Here is a 6,000-nt window from a genome sequence, read left to right as displayed (position 1 = left end):
GTGTTCTCAAGCGCGCCACAAACATACAAAACGAAAAAAAAACGTGAAGTTCACCGTGTGGAACGCAAGTGGAACAAAAGAGAGAGCAAAGCTCCCCCACTCTCTCCCTCTCTTTTGGGGCTGCTTCGGCACACATACACCCCCCGACGGCCACACACACTCACGTACATACACACAGACCGCCTTTTTGCGCCGAACGAAACGACGGCGAATCAGTTTCAGTTGTCAGTTCGCATCCAACTAGAAAGCAGTTAACGAGTGTAGTCCGTGTTTTTTCGTTTGCGGTTAAAAGCCACGAGGTCGTTCATCGTTTTCCTTTTCAGCCAAGAAATAAAACCCAGTGTTCTTCTAGACCCTCTCTTTTGAATGGCATATTGCAAATAGCTTATCTCCAAAGGGAAATCTGCGAAAAACTGCCAGAAAAAGTGAACTAAATTTCGATATCAAAACATGTGAATGTGCGGAACTCAAAACTGAAGCGTAAAAAGAACGCGTTCGTTGTATACGCGATATATAAAATAAGAGAAAAGCTGAAAAACTGTATTATATAGCGATGCTTGGATGATCTTCGTCGCAGTCACGTTGTATATACATACACTTATACATATATATACCAATAAAAACACAAACGTTACGCACACTACTAGCCAGAGCGAATTGGAGTAAGCTCGAAAACGTGTTTATATTAAAATTTTTTACCCATTTGAACTTTAAACAACTTTTCGACTGCGCCGCTCGGTTTTCATTGAATTCTCATACGAATTCCAATTAAGTGTTGTGTGTGCGTCCAATTGGCATGAATTGATGACGTGACGTGATCGCGCGGTTTCGCCCTCTCTCTTCTCTTTGGCACTCTCTTTAATCGCTTCGCTCCACTCTTCGCGCTCTTTTTATTTGTTTATATTTATTGTTATATATATGTTTACTAATTTGACGTTTTTACAATATAATCTTTAGCTTAAGCAAAAACCGCCGCCCAATAGTAACAACGACAACCCCAATGTGTGTGTGAGCAAGAAATTATGCCAGCAGAAATCTAAAAAATATATATTCACCGTTTAGAAATCAAGAAACCAGCACAAGTTTTGCTCAAAACAACAACACAAATATATACTACCTAAAAACAAACAAGCTCATAAAAAAGTGCAAAATAAATAGGAAAATAAGTTAAACAGTGCCAGTTAACAGCAACAACGACAAACAAGAAACAGCGATCAACAAAATCCACCGGCAGAATCAACAACATTGAATAATCGCAGTCAACAAGGAGTAACGATTTAGAAAGCAATTTTCCGTTGCAAATTTTTGGCGGGTAAATAGTAATAACAATAATAAATAAGAATATTGAAAAACTGCATTTTGGGATTAATCAGTGTGAACTATATATATTTGATTACTGTTTTAACGTTATTATCTTTTAATTACTTGAAATCTTCTATATTGCATTATTCTATACATCAACATGCAACATCTATACATCATATAGCTAAATTGAAAAGTCAATAAGCAATTGGGAAAATGTATCACTTTAATTGAATTCAGTACAACATAAAAACAAGAACAAATTAAGAGGTATTAAATTATATTTATTAGATTAATTTTTTAAGGTCTTTTCTTCGCAGTTAATTTTTTCATAATAATCTAAAAATGTTCACCCTTTCTTTAAAAAAATGTTGTGCTTAATAATGTGTTAATTTAACAATTAACTGCAATATGAAATCTGAAGCAGCCTCAACTATCTTTTAGCCAGCTCTTTCCGTTCAAATACTATATAGAGTTTTAGGTGATATATTACTGTCCCAGTAATTTACAATCGTTTCACTTTCAAGATCAAAACGCCAGAATCATAAAGCTCAGTCACGTTCCGCGCTCCACTGCGTTCAATAGATGATCTTTCGGTTCGTGTGTGCTTTGATTAGTCCGTATTGGTGTGTTACTTTGTTCGAGAGTGGGCTGGATAGATCTTAATTAGAGCACTGCTGATAATGGCTCTAAAAATAGAGCCCCAGCGCCACACTGATAGCAGAAGTTCGGAGCGTGTGTAGCTTGTAGTGCCGTAGCCCGCTGCTCATTTCTTTCTGTGTTTGTTCCCTCGATTTTCGTACTGGACCCACGAAGGCCGATTTTGTTGCTATATTGCCAGCGATTTATATATGCACTGCACAGTTGACTGTTTCAATACGTTTTTCAAATATTTTCAACGTTAGTATTTGACATCAGTATTGACATTGAAATGCGATTAGGTTTAATTTTCATAAATGGGTTGATTCGCCACTCGCCACTTAGCTTTTTTTCGTACCCAGATAAGGCTTTTATCTATCGGCAATGTGCCAAGGTACAGCAGCTGATGGCTCAAAAATATATAGTATGCCTATATATTCTTTTGTATGTGCTGGTGGCTTTTATCATATCTTGAGTGTTTGCTGGCCACATTGGAGGAACGTGCCAGGCGATAACAAGAATGTGTGCAAAAGTTTGTCGAAAAAACGGTAATTGGAGCGGAGAAACCTGGAAAGTAAATAATAAAGGGAGTACATTTTAAAGGGTAAACTAAATAACTTAATAAATTGCCGTTCAGGAAAATCTTTAACAAAGATCAACCTATTATTTTTTAGGTGCAGATAATAATTGAAATTTTTTAAAGAAATGTGTAGCTCTCACATTTTTGGAATGGAATATAAAATATTTTTACATGTTTACAGATTGTTTCATTTTAAGACCCGGTACAATGTTTTTTTTTTTTTTTTTTTTAACATGAAACACTTTCTAAAACCCTTTCTCTCTATGCATTTTATTTATATTTTCCCGTTGACCCCAAAACGTTAGTAATGCAAATCGATTGCGTTTGCATTGCGGATGATGAAGTCAGATGATCGCATCGAAGTTTTCCATGCGTCAGTTGTCTCAGCTGTCAATCGAAGATCGATGTTTGGGGGGCTCTACGTTCTTGGGTGCCTTCTCCATCGAAACGAATCGAATCGTTTGCTCTTTAATTATTTTAATTAATTCTATAAACATTGCACAGGGGTCTTTGGCGCTCATTTGCATTGCATTCTGAACTATTGCACATTGCCTGGTCGGGCCTCTCGTTCTCTATTTCATTATTGAGAAATATACATTTCCCTGTCGCTCTAGTAGCGCGTGTTTCTCTCGCAGGCCCACGTGCCGCCAGATAACTGCACTTCCAATAAGCTTTTATTTGAATAAGTTTCCGCGATAATTGACATAATAAATTAATAAAAATTTACAGCGTAGAAAAAACCAGAATGCAATGACTGGGAACTCCTTGTGGATTTTTTTAGCGCACTCCGGTAGGAGAATTCGTTTGTTTCATCCATTGCATTCAACTCGAAATATAGAGCTTGTCTTTTAAAGAATATTATTACTGTTTCCATCGTAGGCAAGATACAAATTTAAGAACACAAAGTCGTCAAAACTTTAGAATAATATCTCATTTCTCACCTGCCATTAATTTACTTACCATTTCTAAATGCGAATGATATAAAGAAAAGCGAACATTGAAAGTGTCGCAAAAAAGATTTGTTGTCCAAGGCTTATGCTTGGCATTGTGGGGGGGGCAACTGTGGGTGGTACTGTGGGGGTGGTGATTGGGCACTGGGAGAGGGTTGCGATAAGCTGCCCGCCACAGCGAAAAAGAGATACATGGAGAGAGACAGGGACAAAAGAATGGGACTGGCCCACATGGCAACAGTTGCTCTGGCGGGGAATGCATAAATATGATGTGCATTGCTTTCGCTTCAGCTCTTTATCGCTCCTTTATCTTTTCGTTTGCGTGATAAGAACGCACTCGGGAAAAGCCGCAGCTCCAAAGTGTCTGAAGGGAATAATGGAGTGTTGTAGAGAGTTCACTGGTTGATTGGCATTGCTGAAATTCTTCAAGTGAAAAAAATTATAGTTTGTAATCTAAGACAATTTTATATTTGAAAAGTCAATATATGTATGTGTTTACTTTCACAGTTAACATTGCAGTGCTACAAAAGTGTCATATTTTTGGCAAATTCAAAAACTCTTTTGACTTTAAATAATTGATTTTAGTTAAATTACATTAAATTAAATAAGTTAGAGTTAACATTGCACAAGGTAAAGCAAGCATACACTTTTTAACCCATTTTTTGGACCTCACAGTAAGTCTGTTTAACCACGTTCCTAACCTAATTAGAATGTTTGTAGTTTGTATACTTTTAAAAGTATCAATCAGTTATTACGGAACTTAGAATAGTTTTGAAGACTAAGTTCCTTATGAAAAATATACCTAAAGCTTCTATTACTTGTTAAACTTTAACTGAATGTTAATACACTGACTATGACTAGCCCATTTATAAGCAAACAATTTAAGGTAAAGGATGAGGTCTCCTGACTAGTATACCAGTTACATTTCACATTGAAGTGGTTTATCAGCAGGTTAGCCCATGACGAAGTTGATATTACTGGAGTAAAATTCACTTTCGAACCAAAGGTCGTTCGGTTTTAAGGAGGGTGACAAAGCACACACTAAGAGAATCCGTCGCACCGAAATAGAATGGCCGACAAGTGGGTTCGATGTGGCCTCGTCATCGTCATCATTATCATTATTATTATGATCAATATGGGGTCGCGAGGAACTCGGTACTCGAGCGCTTGGGCCTGAAATCTTGGGCCCGGAACCTTTCCGAACCTGGGCTTCGGGATTGATGTCGGCGTCTTCATCTCGTCGTCGGCTCATTAGGCAGGGCAGACCGGACCAGATCGGTGCAGACCATACCAGTTGCTTTGCGAATATCTCCGCACCGACGACCAGCTGTCAGTCTTGCTTATTATTTTCTCTGTTTGGGGTTTCTTTTTTTTCGGACCGAGCATCGGGCCTTCTCTCGCATTGACTTACTTTGCTTTATAATCCTGTTTGACGGGTTGTGCCGGGGAGCAGATCTCTTTTACTTCCACATTGTTGCTGCACCCGGTCATGTGTGAGGGGCAGGTATAGTGGTGGTCCGGGGAGGTGAGTGCCGCATATACCTGAGATTCAGGGGCACTACGACGACCCAATCTCATGCATAAAAAATCACATGGTTTCGCTGGGGTCGCCGAGGGTTTCTGCGGACAGAGCATCTGGCGGACACTTTTTTGTGGCCGGCTTTGTGATCTTTAGAGCTTTAGCCCTACTGATAAGCACACAATTCCCATGGACGTGGGCAATGGGAGATTTACTATGATTAGAAGGGCTAAAGACTAAAAAAACGGAGGCCAGAAGGCATCAAAACATGAAGTGATTTTGCAGAATTATTATTAAAATTATATACATTCTAAAATATATTTACAATTATATTACAAATCAAATTTCTATTCATTATTTGAATTAATTTTAATCTTTCATTATTTAAACGAGCGCCGATAAGAAATTAAACAAAAATGTAAATAAAATTATGTATTATTAAATGTTTATTTGTATGTTGATCTTACTTTTTCACAATAAAATTCTTATTAATGATAAATTTCAATATCAAAAACACTTAGCTTATGACTTTTTAATAAATTTTATTCATTGATATCTTTATCTTCACTTTATTCATAATATAATAAACAATTAAAATAGTACCCCTATTGAAAAGTATACTTACTACGCCCCTGGTGCAGCCGCTTCTTGGCTTATCATTTGATCGTCGAGGCCAAGTCTATCCGGAACAGCTTCTTAATGTTAGCCTCAGCTAGGCACTGAGGCACTGAGTGCCACTAACTGATAGCCAAACTTGTCTCTACACCCTCGAGAGGTGGCAAATATGTAGTACTAATACGCATATAGAATTAAACCAATAAACCATGAGTAAAGTCGGGAAACAGAGCAAACTATTGAAAGGCATTACGTAACAAGTGTTGGTTTATTTTTGTTTTGCTCGCTCTGTTGATCTTTCTTTATTCCGTTTTCCTTTTCATTGCTTGCTTTCTTCGTACTGATTCTGTTTTAATTTTTATAATATCTTTTTATTGCTGTCTTTATTTAGTTTG

At 37.5% G+C, this 6,000-nt stretch overlaps 1 protein-coding gene across 4 annotated transcripts in view; it reads left to right on the top strand.

Moving 5' to 3' along the window:
* Window positions 1-211: 211 nt before the first annotated feature.
* Window positions 212-6,000, top strand: part of LOC108139232 (forkhead box protein O) — a 33,088-nt gene continuing 27,299 nt past the window's right edge. For 2 of the 4 annotated variants that reach the window (XM_017261901.2, XM_017261899.2), the window contains exons 1-2: window positions 212-299; window positions 958-1,312. The gene's annotated coding sequence lies outside the window, so the exon portion shown is untranslated. The remainder of the gene's footprint in view (window positions 300-957; window positions 1,313-6,000) is intronic. The other 2 variants (XM_041709101.1, XM_017261900.2) reach the window with 2 other exon arrangements.

The sequence above is a fragment of the Drosophila elegans genome, unplaced genomic scaffold (assembly GCF_018152505.1).
Source record: "Drosophila elegans isolate 14027-0461.03 unplaced genomic scaffold, ASM1815250v1 contig_476, whole genome shotgun sequence".
NCBI lineage: Eukaryota > Metazoa > Arthropoda > Insecta > Diptera > Drosophilidae > Drosophila > Drosophila elegans.
This window is presented reverse-complemented; position numbering and strand designations above follow the sequence as displayed.